General features: G+C 44.3%; 1 protein-coding gene and 1 pseudogene across 2 annotated transcripts in view; one reads left to right on the top strand and one right to left on the bottom strand.

Moving 5' to 3' along the window:
- Positions 1-17254, top strand: part of brsk2a (BR serine/threonine kinase 2a) — a gene marked incomplete at both ends in the record, with an annotated part of 291437 nt that overhangs the window by 108392 nt on the left and 165791 nt on the right. The window lies entirely within an intron of this gene.
- LOC308313837 (serine protease HTRA2, mitochondrial-like) lies at positions 2442-3249 on the bottom strand (annotated as a pseudogene). Its single transcript has one exon. The product of its transcript is annotated as a serine protease HTRA2, mitochondrial-like (transcript).

The raw sequence follows: 17254 nt of genomic DNA, 5'->3' as shown, positions 1-17254 counted from the left end.
CCCTAGATATTTTCCAATGTTGTCTATTGATTTTCTCTACATTTGTTCCCCTTCACTGATGGTCATTAAATGGAAAACTAGAACAGCATTCCCAGAAAACTAGAACAGCATTCCCAGATGTAATATTTATTTACAGTATTATGTGAGTTTGTTGACAGTTTTGACATGTGAAAATAAATGTGTCCCCGTAGACCTCTTCTATACTGCTGCATATAGCTGCACTGTACTTGGTGAGCTATTTATTGTCCCCATCTACACAAAATATGTTTGGCCAAAAATAGACAATCTACATTAAGCTCACAACACTTTGCTGAGAGGAAGTCATCAGGATACACGTGTTACAGCATCACTGTATCCATGTATTCCAAAAAATAGAAGATGTACAAGCGCGCAGCACGGCACAAAGTGCTGTGATCAACGCGTCAACTCCGTGGGTGCTCAGGAGCCGAAGCACCCACTGGCAAAATAATAAGCCAATAATAATAAGTTGCGGGGCGGGTGGGCACCTTAAAATATATAGGCTACTCTAAGGTGGGCACCCACTGTCGTTAGAGGAACCCTCCGCCACTGGCTGTGATCCTGTACATTTGCTATTTTTGAAAATCTTGAATTTCAAATAATTTTGATTTATTTTGAACACAAATCTTCTCTTCTGGCAGGTCCCTGGCAAAAAACATTTTCAGATGGGGGTCCGCAGCCAAATACATATCAATTCGGGGGTCCTTTAGTGAAAACGTTTGAGAACCGCTGCTCTATAACCGAGTTGCACAGTTTTTTCCCTCTATGTCTAATGTCTATACCATAATCTAAGAGATTTAGTTGTTTTTGGTTTTAATGTTTGTGTTGTCTGACATAAAAAATGCCATGGAAACAATGAACGGAGAATCTACGTCATAGCCTATGTGTCTGAGAAAATTGGCATATGTATGTCTGTGGGAAGTGGAACAATAAGGGACCACCATTCTTGATGATGTACTGTATGATTAGAGCGCCCCTCACTTCACACGGGTGTGATTTTTACTGTGTATACAGGCCGTGAGCATAAGGAATAATCCCGTCTCGCTTCCTTGATTGTCTCACTCTGCTTGACTCCATCAGAGTACCACGCATGACACCTGTCCACATGACGGCCTGTACCTGTATGTGTGCACGTATACTTTATGAACCCCTCAAGCTGAGGGTTAATGTCTCCAATTAGTGAGGGGCAGAACAGCCTCAAGGAAACATCAATTTCCCTGTGTGACGTGCGTGCGTTCGTGCGTGTGGTAGTAGTGTTAAGGTTGCTGATATTTTGAGGAGGGCAGTTGAGGAATGAGGAGATGATTGCTATGGAGATCGATATGGTCATCAGGTCAACAGCACTGCTGCGTGCGTGAGATGCTGTTTATCAGCGTGATATACAGACCTGCTGAGTCAGCGATATGCCCAAGGTGACCCTCGTTCCATCACGGAACACGTGTGTTTGCCGCCGTCGTACTTGTGAGAACGTGTGTCCACACAAGTATAGTAGTATTTGAGAATATTGAGAGGATCATTTTCCTAAACACTTCAGGTGGGGCTAGGTGATTTAAAGATAGAATAGTTCATTTTGTTAACGGTTTGCAAACAAAGAAAGTACAATTACGCAAGCAATGCTACAAGCAGCCTTGATGGCTTTTTGTTTCCATTCTGGTCCTATGCATTCAATTCATTATCAAGACCAGGATTAAGTTTAGTTTTAGAAATGTTGATGTTCAATGTTCATGTTTAGGTATATGGTTGGTTCCATACGGGTAGATTTGGTTCCATACTCCCAGTTAAATGAACACTCACGCTTTCACGGTGTGTTGGTGTAACTTTCCAATAATTTTGCAGCAGCTTTGCGGGCCGTGTTTAGACCGGTTCCTTTCTGTCATGAGGGAATTAAGGCAGACACACAACACGTCTCTACCCCGTCACAACCAGCCCATATACTCACTGACAAATGGAGGCCCTGGCTTTAAAAACACCCTGCTAGTTCATAGCGAGATTTAATGACATATCTGGATCTATTCTGAATTCCCCGCTGCTGCAGAGAAAGTAGTGTATAAATAAGACATGACAATGGTGCTGCTGTCTTCCTGTCTATCCAGGACCATTTATTTTGAATCATAAGCTATTGAATAGGCTGTTGGGCTGGTGCTTATTGGACTGTTGCGTAACTTGCGTTTTCTAGCTTTCTCCCTCATGTCATGTCTCTGTTGTTGTCGGTCTGTTTGGGTTCACTTGTCTTTCTCCTGTGCTTCGTCTCAGAGGTGTCTGTGCTTCAGTTTGGCGCATGTAAGAGACAGACAGACAGACAGAGATTTACAAGAGAGAGATGGGAGGGACAGAGGTACAGGAGAGAGTGAGTTTTAGTTTTCATTTTGCTTTAATTCAACTACATTTCAAAAGTGGCTTCCAACCATCGTGACCATCGCGTTTCATTCTGGGTATTCTGGGGTGATCTGTAGGCGTAGTAACTCATGTTGTCTTTGCACTAGCATGGTGATATTGTTGCTGCTGTGAATGGCCTTGTAGATCTCCTCTAGTGTTAGTGTTAGTGTTGACCTTGGCACCATTGATCTCCAGCACAATGTCACCGGGCAACATGCCAGCTCTCTTGGCTGGGGAGCCTGTGTCGACCTCAACGATCAGAATTCCATGTGTAACATCTGTAAAGGTATTGACTCTTCGCTTCAGCTCAGCAATAATACTTGGAGTCTTCACACCAATATATCTGCGTTAGGTCTCTGATTTGTTTTTGTCTGCAGCTTTGTCCAGGAACTGTCTTAAATGATCAGATGGTATGGCACAGGAGATCCCAGCAGTCACCATCATGGTGTTTATACCAATAACTTCACCAGCCAAATTAATCAAGGGGCCTCCAGAATTGCCGAAATAGATGGCAGCATTGGTCTGGATGTAATCCATTTTGGAGTTGGACAGGCAGAGCTCCTAACTGCCTCTCTGGACTGAGCTGACAATTCCGGGTGAAATGGAGTATTGGAGTGCAAATGGGCTGCTCATGGTGACCACAAAGTCCCCTTGCCGCACATCAGCGGACCGCCCAATGGTGAGGGTGGGCAAGGGATGCTTGACACTGATCTTGATTGTGGCAATGTCTGCCACTTGATCCACGTCCTGCACGGTGGCATGGTACGTCTCTCCATTAGTCAGATGCACACGGACACAGCTCTGGTTGGCCACAACATGGGCATTTGTGACAATAAGACCGTCACTGCTGACAATAGGTAGATTTCATAGTAAATGCGACCAGCAACAGGGTAATAACGCAAATTTGGCTTCGAGTTTTGACATGCGCAGTGCCGCCGCACGCATGCTGGCTGTGGGAGGCACAGTCAAGAACTGCAGTCAGAGAGAGAGAGAGAGAGAGAGAGATTGGGGGTAGTCTGCCTGACAACCCAGGTTTCCTAACCTAATAATAAGATAGATGCCTGTGGCTCTGAACATGTCCACTGGCAACGCTCTACAGTACTGTACATACAGCACAGTACTGTATGTCACACAACCAACCAGCTTAATTAACACTCAGGGTGTTATACTGTCCAGACTCCAGTCCCAGTGGTGTGGCTGGAGGACAACTGTACTGTAGGTCAGTGCTTCTCGTATATGTCGGTGTGTGAGTGTGTGAGTGTGTGTGTGTGTGTGTGTGTGTGTGTGTGTGTGAAATGGTGAATGTAATGCATAATGTGAAGAACTTTGGATGAAGGTGCTATAATACGTACATGCATTGATTTAATTCTTAACACGATTATGAACAGTACAGGTACAGTACAGTCGTAAGGTATAATGCTAAAAGGATAACAAAAAACGTACTGGGTGCTTCCGTGATTATGTTGGGTAATGTGTTCCATATTGTAATGGCCCTGAACATTACAGATCTGCAAACCGCATTTGTTATGGGTTTTTCTTTGATCATGTGACCTATAGTAGCCTGCCCGGTAGATGATGATCTCTCACGTACTGCATTTGTGAATACAGACAAACTGGTTGTTTACTATGACAAACATTCAGTTTACTATGACAGTTTACTATGACAAACATTCCTAAATAAACTCACTAAATTGCATGCCAACCTCTCCTCTACTCCGAGCCATGAGAGACTGGCATGCCATCTCTCTGTACTCTGCCTCACACCCACTGGACAGTGCAGTGCATTAAAATGCTCGCAGCCAACCCATCTGACACTTTCAAGATGTTAGAGATCCAGAAAAGGTTGAGAGCCACCGCTGCAGTACAGTATAGGCGACACAATGTGGACGTGTTGAATCAATAATTTATGTAGGGATTTAATTACACAACGACACAGTGCCGGTGTGTCTGTGTTTCATTTGGTGGCTACACGCCACAGCGCTGAGTGAGTGTTAGTGCCGGGCGAGAGGATATCGGATTAAATATGATATCAATAATGTATGGAGGGATATGTGATTGTGTTGGCTGCCTTTATTGGTCCGTCCCCACGCAGTGTGTACACAATGATTAAACTGAGGATGAGGAAGGGGGATTTGCGGAAATAGTGATTTGGTTTGCATTGCATGTCTGAATGTGTGTATAGCTTAGCGCGATCGTGTGTGTGTGTGTGTGTGTGTGTGTGTGTGTGTGTGTGTGTGTACTATACATGTGAGGGCCAAATGTCCCCACAACTATAATAGAATTTGAGAAGCGGGTAGTTTGACTAATAGTTGCAGACTTACAATTAGGACATATAGGTTCCGGTTGGACTTTCGCCTGATTTTGACACGTCACAGCGCAAGGCATTGTCAGCTTGTAGATCTGCTGTTTTTGGTTTCAGGGTTTTGGTTAAAAAAAAAATATTCATAAAATCGGCATGCTAAAATTCTGTTCTCGCAATTGTAGTTGCACGTGTGTGTGTGTGTGTGTGTGTGTGTGTGTGTGTGTGTGTGTGTGTATAATTTGCATTGGACTCTCTTTACCCATCGAACCCCCCTCCCCCCGTATACATAATTCCCCTCATTGATTTCTGGCTGGACTATTTGTCACCCACTTATTCAAGTCAAATTAGAAAGCGCTGCTCGTCGTATCCACAATCACATCGATTAGGAGCGGGTGGGGAGGAGGGAGGAGGGAGGATGGAGGAGGGAGGATGGAGGAGGGAGGAGGGAGGAGGGAGGAGGGAGGAGAGAGGAGGGAGGAGGGAAGAGGGAGGAGGGAGGAGGGCACTCCCAAACTAAGCGTAATGAATAGAATGTTCACTGGAAGGAGAAAGAAAGAAAGAAAAAAACGCCACGGCTCCTGCGTGATTTCGCGTGGAATGAATGGGAGATTTCCAGCTTGACAAAGCAGGAGTTATCTGATGTTATACGTGTGGACTGTGGAGGGAGGCAGCCACCACAGCACGGCCCGGTACTTGTAATTTACATTAGCACGAGTCACTGGTTCCATGGCCTCCTCTCACTATGGCTATACGCACAAACACGCTAAAACACTAGTAGATACTTTAACACAATGAGCCGGCTGTTAACCATGCTTATTACACATCACGCTAGTGGATCGGGGAAGCGGGAGGTTCCTGGTTCGAGCTGGTTGTGTGCCTTGCATGGTTTCATCTGCTGTCGGTGTGTGAATGTGTGTGTGTGAAAGGGTGAATGTAATGCATAACTTGAAGAACTTTGGATGAAGGTGCTATATACTGTACATGCATTGATTGAATCCTTAACACGATTATGAACAGTACAGGTACAGTACAGTTGTAAGGTATAATGCTAAAAGGATAACACAAAAGGCCCATTTTGTTTCCATTGTGGTCCTCTGTACTGAATACATTAGTCCAGCAGCCAAAAGGCTTTTTTTGTTCGACCATAGCCACTTGCCCCAAATGTGCCCAAATGCGCTGACCTCATTTTGTGATGACGGCTATGGCCGTTTTTAACCCGAGTGTTTTTCGAGAGCCACTCTTGTTGCACATTTAGCTGGCACTCGGCACCTACCGCTCCCTATGGGAATGGGCATCAAATGAAATTGCTCAATGATGACAGCTGGTCAGCAGGTAGATTCATGAACGTATGAATAATATAGACACTATTTTAGGCCAGAATTCTTGATTCTGATTGGCCCAATTCTGTGGGCTGTTATTTTAGAGAACTGATATTTATTTGTTATGTATCGACAAATGAAGTCCTATTTTATATTTGTCAAACAAAGATGTCTGCAAAACAAATTGGAAATATCCAAATATAAGTGAACCGACCAAAATAAACGATTCATTCATTCATTCATTCATTCATTCACTCTTGATTCATATTGTTCAGCACTACTGCAGGAGTTTCACCTGTGAGTTTGACCCGGAGTTTCTTTAAGCGATGAAATCCTTTTAAATTAAATCAATGAGATCATTTTGTGTTGTTATATTTTTCATTCATTCATTGATTTCTTCAGTGGGTTAAAGGCGTGTAATAAGCTGCATAATGAACAGAGATGTGGGTCTTTATTGAGAAACAAAGCCCTGCAGGATTCCTGTCAGGCTTTACTTCTCACTAATGACTGTCTCGCTGTTCATTATCTGCTAATCACATCTCTACACTTTCTACCTCACGTTTTCATTAAATTCTCCTGAAACAAACAAAACAAAAAACAAGGCTTTCCTCAATTATGGAGGCTGACAAAAGAGGTGTGTGTGTGTGTGTGTGTGTGTGTGTGTGTGTGTGTGTGTGTGTGTGTGCACGCACGTACGTATGTGCACAAACCCAGACACCTTTGTGATGGAAGTGGTGGTGAGAGCGTTGTTAATGAAGCCCTTCAGTGGAGTAGTGTTTTCGGAGTAGCTGCCAAACGTATGTGAGTCCCCCCCCCCCCCCCCCCCCCCCCCCCGACCCCCTGCAGAAGAATCCATTATTCCCAATGAACAGACAGACAGACAGACAGACAGACACACACACACACACACACACACACACACACACACACACACACACACACACACACACACACACACACACACACACTCACTCACTCACTCACTCACTCACACACACACACACACACACACACACACACACACACACACACACACACACACACACACACACACACACACACACACACACACACACACACACACACACACACACACACACACTCACACTCATCATGGCAGGGCAGGAACCTCTTGTCTCCATATTCTCACTTTTTGTGTTTTTCCGTAAATGAACGCCCTACTCGACCATACTACAGCGTTACACAAAAACATCAAAAGGTTTCCACCCGACAGAAACCATATTCCAAGGACTCATGTGCAAAAGGACCATGTTCTATTCATGGGGAACACCGGCCTGACGTCAGTGGTGCTCAATATTTCATGTCAAGGACCCCAAAAATGATATGTAATTGGCCACTGACAATTATGTTATTCCAGGAACCCCTCAGAAGCAAAGATTTGAGTTAAAAACGTTCGCTCTGAAAGAATATATATTCAAAGATTTGTGCCGCATTTTCACGATTTTTCTTGGGTACATTTCATTCAAATATATCCGTTTTTCATTGGCGTCGACTTGTGAAATAAATAAATCCTTGCACGGTGGGACCATATGGAACTCATCCATTCTTCATCTAGCTTGCAGTACAAATGTTGCTATCAAAATGTGCACACTGCATTACTAAACTCTCTCTCATGTTCATAACACACAGCCATTTGTCGGACCACTCCTTGGATACTGACAGCAGAAGTGTTTGAGTAGTTGAGCTGTATGCACATTTGCATATATCTGCATATTTTACATCGTCTCTGTCGGGTGGAAACCTCATATGGCAAAAAAAAGTTACTTTTCTGGATTCAAATTCAAAAACCGCAAACGTAGCTGATTGACGAGCTCAAAACGTGTCAATTCGCACCGTGTTGCGAGCTTGTGGATCTGTTACTTGCCTGTACTCTGTCGTCAACCCTAAGCCATTCCAGCCTGTCAAAGTGGGCAGGGGTGAGGTGGGTTCGGGGAGTGAGGCCAAATAGTAGCCTGAATGTCTGGAGCCTTGTTTTAAGGGCCTGGAGGTGCTGGATGCATAGTCGAAGAAACCTTGTCCGAGGGCTCCTCTTCAAGGTGTTTTTGTTGACCAGTGAGGAGATCCTATAGGATAGGAATCTTGTTCTTTGGTTGACTTTTTTATTACGTTGGTGGCCATTTTATCACCAGAAATATTTGCCTCCAGGATGGAACCTATAGGTCATTACATCTTTTCGTGTGATAATATTGTCACCCACTCTAACCAAGAAGCCATCTGCCTTGCTGAGATTACTATTTGATCCAAATAGAATGGATTCAGTTTTTCCCAGGTGTAAAGATAGTTTGTTATCAGCGAGCCAGGTGCAGATTCTACAGTTCAGAGCTGAGGGCGTGACCGTGACCGTGGAAAATGTTGAGCCGATTCATGCCGTACACTGTACAGCATGAATCGGGGTGCCCACACCTTTTTGGCTTGAGAACTACTTTTAAAATGACCAGCTCAACAAGATCTATACTTGAGGGCTTTCGAATAACGGCACTGGCGTTATAAGACAAACGCAATTTGAATGGGAAATAGTGTGTGTGTGTGTGTAGCCTAAGCCTACTATCATGATCTACCTTTTGGGCACCCCCTGCTGTACAGTGTTACTCATCAACCAGTATATACAGTTGGAGTTCAACGCAGACTGAGGCCTAGTTTATGCTCCATCGTAGCACAATGCAATGTGTTGTGAGCTTGTACTGTAAGATTGACTATTTTTGACACGTCTTAAAGGGACATTTCATGGTCGAGATCTAGGGTCATGTCCAGGGGATGTTCTGTCCCTGTGACATGCAGTACTAGGGTCAAGAAACAGGAGATAGGCGCTCCTGCCCTATGGGCCTCATGGCTCGGCAAGTCTTACTGTGGGCTTTTTGCTTGCCTCAAAGGTGAGATTTCAAGGCTTTTATTTGTCTGCGTGAGGTTATCTGGATGTCAGCTCGGGACAGGTCCCCCTAATCATGTTCTGGGACTCTCCGACTGAGAAGCTTGTGTCAGGGGCGGAAAACAAGAAGGAAAAACAAACAAAAGCGTGTCCTAGAGAAGTGAGCATGCACTGAGCATGAAGGCGTAGAGTAAACAATTGAGATAGTGTCGCCTCGCCTGTACGAATCAGTTGAGCGTTAGGCCAATTCAAGCATTAAGCCAAAGTACATTATATGGTCGGTGAGTTTGGAGAATGTAGTTTGATTTGAGAAGATGAAACAAGAGCCGCTGATTCTCCGCTTCCTGCAGACTCGGTTGTCCAATAAAAGAGATTACTCTCTCTCTCTCTCTCTCTCTCTCTCTCTCATCTGCCCTGTGATGCTCTGCCACACAGTCTGTCTGTAACAAGGCAGGAATACTAAAAACATCAATACCAGCCTGACACTGAATTTTAATTTAATTTCACTTGGCAGCAGTTTCTGGGATTTGTTCACACCAAACAATCAAAATAGTAGTAGCAGATGACATCAATGTGGCTAACCCGGTTGCTAACCAACGAGTGCTACTATGTAAACAAACGGTAAAATATGCCGGATGATGATGTTTCTAAAATCAACACGTCATTCACATAAGAAACAAAAACACAGGATACCTCATTTCTACACAAAACACAATGCATCGTGTTCCGCATCGTGAGCCGCATTTGAAACACACGCCAGAACATGTTTTTTTTTATGGGCGTGGCTAACGATTCAGGGCTGGAGCCAGGCTTTATCAATACTGCAATATAGAACTACTCTGTTACAAGTGAAAGCCTGGAACTCCATGTACTTGAGTAAAAGTAGTAGCAGCAAAATGGACTTCAAAGTACCAAAAGTAAATACTCATTATGCAGAATGTCCCAAAATGGAAGGACAGAAACAGAAACAGAAACAGAAACAGAAACAGAAACAGAAACTGTAAGGAGAATAGATAGAGATGGATGAAGTTAGACAGGGGGGGGGGGCATGGTGACATACAGGTGTTGACTATAGGCTCACATGACATGCCAGTATAGGGTGTGCATTACACACAATACAATCCCTACTATTCATCTTTCATTTCACTGAGTGTACATAATGGAGCCAAATATCATATCAATAAACTGTATTTTTATACTGTAGCTTGTTCACAAAAACAAGTTTACAAAGTACTTCACAGACATTAATTTAAAATATACATGCAATGCAGTCAAAAAATAAGAACACAAAAGAGACTGTGAAACAAAAGTAACAATAAAACCACCATGTTATTATCTGTCTATTCGAAAAAGCATTCACAGGAAGACGGAAAACTCTAGTTATAATTGGATATAAAATACAGACATAAAAAACAGACATAAAAATGACTTTTAAAAGAGTTCACAGTCCCAGTGGAAGTTTATTTACCTGGCCCTCTGTGTGAGCAACAACCTGTCTGCAGATCTCAGATTACAGGGAGGGGCGTAGCGTACGTGGGGAGAGAAGGTCAGAGATGTAAAGGCTGTTCACTGATTTAAAAACAAACCACACAATTTTAAAATCCAATTCCGAGCACCACGGGTAACCAGTGCAGTGCAGTGAGGCGAGCCGGGCATAGAGGAAATGTAGTCATATTTATTTTAGTTCTTAGCTGCTGTGTTTTTGGACAAAGTTGTAAGTGGTTCATGATTGATTTCTGGCCCGGTTGCAGTCAGGGTGATTATTAGTGATGAAGACATGGATAAACCAAATGCAACCTCGTGGCTCTATTTGGATCTATATTGTTGCTGTCATGCAGAAACCTCTTATCTCCATATTTTAAAATGTTGTTTTTTTCCCCCTGTAAATAAACGCCCTATACTTCATCATTCTACAGCGTCACACAAAAGCATCAAATGTAACAGATCCACAAGTTCGAGCTTGAGCTTGTAGATCTGCAACTTTTGATTCATATGAGGTTTCCGCCCAACATAGACGATATGTATAGTCTCAGTCAGATACACTCAGGATTGTATATACAGTAGTGTACTATAAGGGCCTGCTTGAAAATCTGGAAAATTGTGCACCAATTCAGTGTTGTTTTGTGTACTGACAAGGTCACACCGGGGAGCACAGCTGAGACATGGAGAGTGTGTGTGTGTGTGTGTGTGTGTGTGTGTGTGTGTGTGTGTGTGTGTGTGTGTGTGTGTGTGTGTGTGTGTGTGTGTGTGTGTGTGTGTGTGTGCGTGTGTGCGCTCGTGGCAGAGAGAGAACGACAAGTGAAAACAGTTCAGAGAGAGTGCATGTGGCTGACTGAGAGAAAGCAAACTCCTTTTATTAATTTATGTTCAGGTCCCAGAACTCAGTATACTGCAAAAAAAAGATGGAAAGGTAAAACACAACAGTAGTAATAACATATAGGAGTAATAAACAATATCGCCTTCACAAGGGGCTGCGCTGCAGTGATGCTATAAGTTCTAAAATACATAACCGTAATAACATTATGAAATATTGTACTGTAAATCGTCTTTATCGGGTGGAAACCCGATAAAGATGTGCAAAGCTGTTCAAATTTAAGAACAGCTAAAAGGGGTCCTGACAGTTATTATACAACGTCCTCTTGTAAAGATAGCAGAAATAGGTGATATACAAGCTCACACCATACAGTAGATCATCTGCCATTTAAAAACATAAAATGAACCGATTATGTAGTTTGATCAACCGTTGCTCCCCAACAATATTCTGCAGTCATACTGACCAAAAGGCGGCCATCTTAGATGCTAAATAATTAGCGTCAATGCTAGCGAGCTAAAATGAAGCCATCCTTGCTCTTGTAAGCACGAATCATGTTCCAATCGGGATCACTGGATAATCAGCAAAGACCTCCGAACATCGCGTTTTATCAAAACCATGGAGAGCTCCGTATAGAGTTATTCAGCTTTTTAGCTGAATGGCACTGCGGATGTGCGAAACCGGCCTAGGATCGCTGAAGAAGGAAAGGCCAAGCCAAGCCAAAAAATAAATAAAAATAATCAGCGATCCGGTTTGAGATCAATAATAAAGCTTATTTGGCGGAACGTTCCGTCACGAGCAGTTAATTTGTTTAAAGTGTTTGAAAAATGATGAATATTTTGGGGAATCTCTTCTGGGTGTCCATTTTCAGATTGGTGTCTGAGACATATATATATATATATATATATATATATATATATATATATATATATATATATATATATATATATATACAGTATATACATATATATCAATCAATGCGGGGGTCCTTGGCACGACAAAGTTTGAGAACTACTGATTTAGAAGGCCTTTGTAGAGTTTGCTTCAGCCAGGTCTTAACGGGTTAATTCCTGTACCTTTGTAGTGGGATGTAGTGGAGTAGATGTAAAAGTATTGGAAATTGGAAATACTCAAGTAAAGTACAATTACAGAACACAGAACAGAACACCACCATTTGTTTCACACGGACGGATTAGAATGTGACGTCTGAGTGTGGCCTGCTTATCGTTCGCAGAACGACCAGGGTTGGATTAATCTGTAAGAGACATGGCTCACTGTAGATTACACTGACACACACACACACACACACACACACACACACACACACACACACACACACACACACACACACACACACGCATGTCCACCCATCCCAACCCCCTACATATTTAAGCTTCTAGATTTGCTATTTCATGTGGGCCAAGTATAATTCAGGCAACCCTAAACACCCGAAACATAACCTCTAAATGCATAATCCTAACCTAACACAGACCTAAATCCTTTCTTAATTGTAAGACTATGGCTCTATCTATCCTCCCACTGTTTCTTTCCTCACCTCTTTTTCTCAAATTCTGCTGTACTTTTGTTTTAGTAATAATGAAAGTAGAGCGTTGCTGTTAAGATTCTACACCACTCTCCTCTGTCTTCGTCTACTCTCCCTCCATCCTGTCTGCCTCTCTCTGTTTCTCTCCTCTCCCTCCATCCTGTCTGCCTCTCTCTGTTTCTCTCCTCTCCCTCCATCCTGTCTGCCTCTCTCTGTTTCTCTCCTCTCCCTCCATCCTGTCTGCCTCTCTCTGTTTCTCTCCTCTCCCTCCATCCTGTCTGCCTCTCTCTGTTTCTCTCCTCTCCCTCCATCCTGTCTGCCTCTCTCTGTTTCTCTCCTCTCCCTCCATCCTGTCTGCCTCTCTCTGTTTCTCTCCTCTCCCTCCATCCTGTCTGCCTCTCTCTGTTTCTCTCCTCTCCCTCCATCCTGTCTGCCTCTCTCTGTTTCTCTCCTCTCCCTCCATCCTGTCTGCCTCTCTCTGTTTCTCTCCTCTCCCTCCATCCTGTCTGCCTCTCTCTGTTTCTCTCCTCTCCCTCCATCCTGTCTGCCTCTCTCTGTTTCTCTCCTCTCCCTCCATCCTGTCTGCTTCTCTCTGTTTCTCTCCTCTCCCTCCATCCTGTCTGCCTCTCTCTGTTTCTCTCCTCTCCCTCCATCCTGTCTGCCTCTCTCTGTTTCTCTCCTCTCCCTCCATCCTGTCTGCCTCTCTCTGTTTCTCTCCTCTCCCTCCATCCTGTCTGCCTCTCTCTGTTTCTCTCCTCTCCCTCCATCCTGTCTGCCTCTCTCTGTTTCTTTTCTGTTTCTTCCTGTCCATCGCTCTCTTCCTGCGGTTCAATCAGAGAAAGCCTCTCTTCTTTTAATTAGTAGCTGTGTTGTTCTGTGCTTCCCCTCGCCTACGGACCGCTAATATTCCAATTAGCTCCTCTAGGAAGCTTTCATCCACAACCTTTGTTCTTCGGCACATATTTTTGTGTCTTTTTTAATGTTTGAGAAGCCTGTGTTCCCGCCGCAGAGTATTATACACTCGCTCCGTTTTAAGAGACAGGGGAAGCGCAATCAAAGCTGGCCTCATTTTTCTCTGTCAGTTCACTCTGCTGGGAACATTTGGGGTTTCTCTTCCTCCCTTCTCTATCCCATCTCTATACACTTATTTCCGGACTTTTTTATGGCGTTGATCTGCAAGGTGATAGCCGGAGTCTATAAGGCTACATACAGATGGCATACTGTATATGTTCACACTGGCACTAGAAAAATCAGATCTTTGGCCTGTCCAAAGATACATGGAAACGTTTTATTTTTTTTGCAAGTCAGATTTGAACCACATTCCTAGCCTTGTTCAGACTTTGTGTATTCTCTCTCTTCCCTGCTTTTAACCAGCTGAGTCTATAATCGATGTGCAGTAGTCCGCTAGTCCTGTAGTCCGCTAGTCCTGCAGTCCGCTAGTCCTGTAGTCCGCTAGTCCTGTAGTCCAGCTGGTTTTCTCATTGGCTGATGTATGTGCGCACCGCAAATATGTTCGGGCGGATAACGACGATAATTTTGGTTCCTACCAAACTACTGCGCTGAAACTGACACAGAAACAGTTATAGCGGACCCCCGCAGATAATAATAATGCAGCTGGTGATTAATTGATTTAATCAATTTGGGTTTTGTTACTTTCCTTGTACTGCCCACTCGTTCTTTCTCCTGGGCGTGCACTACACACACCCCACGCACACTTTCTCCTCTACAGCCCTCTCGGTGACTGCCCTTGGGACAGATGGGGAAAAGGTTGTAAAAAGGCGATTGATTTGAGCGGTGTGACTGCGCAGTTAACCTGTGAGAGCGAGACAACCCCTCCCCCCACCCCCGCCTATTGTGCTGCGGTCCGCAGAATGACAGCCATGAGGGCCGTGAGGGCTATTGGTTGTTTCGGCCGTAAACCTCTTGACACGAAGCCCCTCGCCGACCACGCTCTAGCTTTTACGGCGCGCTCCCGCTCACATCAAACAGCCAGGCGAGGGAAATGTATATAATTTATATTAGCGGTGTTTAAGGTGGAGAACAGCCAATGGTGTTTCGGAGTACATACTGAATTGTACTCTGAGGTTCTCAGGTGTCATGGCAGTCTGTGCCAGCCGACAAGTGTACCTTTTTGTGCAGCAAAACACTGTTGTTATTATAACTCTGAGAGTGTACGGGACTACGGGTGCATTCGGTTCCATTTGTACACTCTGAGTTACACATTTGTTACGGTCCAGCAAATGTGTGTGTAGGAACTTTGACCTATATGTCCAATAGGGCAATCATGATTCATGATTATTCATGAGGGCTTGCTGATGTAATCACACTACACTTTTATTTAATGGGAATTTGACTTATAGGGACTTTTGACATTTACTATGTTAAAGTTGGCTTTGCGTCGCGCTTCGAGCCTGTGGATCAGCTACTTATGATGCTTTTTGAGTATTTACGGAAAAAACAACAAAAAAACCCACAAAAACACAAAAACTTCTGCCCAACAACGAGAATATTTTTCATGTCATGAGAAATGCGTTGGGCTCCACTCATGCTGGGTATCGTCCCGCTAACCTCGTGCTGTACTTCTCTGGGCCTATAAGAGAGGGACCTGGCCTCTAACCTCGTGCTGTACTTCTCTGGGCCTGTAAGAGAGGGACCTGGCCTCTAACCTCGTGCTGTACTTCTCTGGGCCTATAAGAGAGGGACCTGGCCTCTAACCTCGTGCTGTACTTCTCTGGGCCTATAAGAGAGGGACCTGGCCTCTAACCTCGTGCTGTACTTCTCTGGGCCTGTAAGAGAGGGACCTGGCCTCTAACCTCGTGCTGTACTTCTCTGGGCCTATAAGAGAGGGACCTGGCCTCTAACCTCGTGCTGTACTTCTCTGGGCCTATAAGAGAGGGACCTGGCCTCTAACCTCGTGCTGTACTTCTCTGGGCCTGTAAGAGAGGGACCTGGCCTCTAACCTCGTGCTGTACTTCTCTGGGCCTATAAGAGAGGGACCTGGCCTCTAACCTCGTGCTGTACTTCTCTGGGCCTATAAGAGAGGGACCTGGCCTCCGTGGATGAACTACTTCCAATTGTGACGAGATGGAGATGTAGGGATGGAGGGAGAATCTCAAGACCCTCCCGTAACCCTCTCAATGTTCTTATATCATTTGAAAAATAGCGAATGCCGTTCTACAAGTTCACAACGTATCACATCGCAATGCTTTGTGAGCTTTGTCGATCGGAAAAAGAAAAAGAATATATGGGAACTTCAAACACCCTTTGAAAAAGGAGAACATGATTTATCAGTTGTAGGAAATCTCAGATTTGGTAAACATTGTGCATCATTATGAAAGACAGCCGGAGCCATATGGAGCGCTGCAGCGCTAACGAAGCAGTGAGGGATGATGGGAACGAGGCTCCCAGACAGACGATGTCGATGAAGTGTTAATGTGTGACTCAGCGTTCAGACAGACAGGGTGGAATGTGTGTGTTAATGAGCATTCAGACAGTGTTCAGACAGACAGGGAGAGAGAGACCTCTGTGTGTTTAGAAGTCTATTCTATTCTCAGGGACATCACAGTGCCAGTGTTTTCCCTGCAGTGTTGTTGAAATGTGAGATACAGAGATCGATACCATTCGACATGATCTGTAGTGAATTGTAACTAACTGTGATTCTCTCTCTCTCTCCCTCTCTCTTTCTCTATCTGCCTCCTGGCTGGCTGGATGGACGTGCGTCTTCATTTATCCATCCTTCTTGAATTCAGGTAAGACATGGCTGCTGCTGCTATAAACCACCTCTTACAGAATAGGATGTTCCATGCTTAGCACACACTTTTCTGTCTTTATTTTTCTTCAGCACACACTTTTCTGTCTTTATTTTTTCTTCAGCACACACTTTTCTGTCTTTATTTTTCTTCAGCACACACTTTTCTGTCTTTCCCGCTGTTAGTAGTCGGCAATGAATATTAAATATTCATCACCACATGGCACAGAGAAATACTTTCGGAATGTAGTTATTCTCAGAATGAGCTCCGTATTATGAAAGTGTGTGTGGGTTTTCTTGTTTTTTGTTTTTGAGATTTTTGTGCATCGAAACTAAAAGTTATTATTAACTATATTCACCTTCCCACTTTGCATTTATTTTGGCAAATAGGGGCGCAATGTTTATGAGCACAGTTTTTTGGAGTAGGTGGTACACATTGCCTGATAGCTGCTGTATCGTAGCCTTCTCTGGGAGGGAGAGCGAGTGCATTTTACGGCAACAGCATCAGCTGCGGAGTGTCCGCGTGTTTCTCAGCGGCGTCCGCGGCAGGCGGCAGTGTTTCTCAGCGGCATCAGTCCGACATCAGCCTACCCCAAACCCTAACCGCAAGCACGACGCAATGCATGTTGGACCAAAGCACTGCCGCGAAAGTGAGCGGCAGTGGAGTGCACCTTCCCTGGCAGTGCCGTGGCTGTTACGACAGTTACGGTGTCTGGCGCACGCGGTCGCCGTAGGGACCGACCCGCGGAA

This window comes from Protomyctophum bolini (assembly GCF_963924005.1).
Source record: "Protomyctophum bolini genome assembly, chromosome: 4".
Lineage (NCBI taxonomy): Eukaryota > Metazoa > Chordata > Actinopteri > Myctophiformes > Myctophidae > Protomyctophum > Protomyctophum bolini.
Note: the sequence above shows the minus strand (reverse complement) of the source record. Positions and strands in the feature narration are given on the sequence as shown.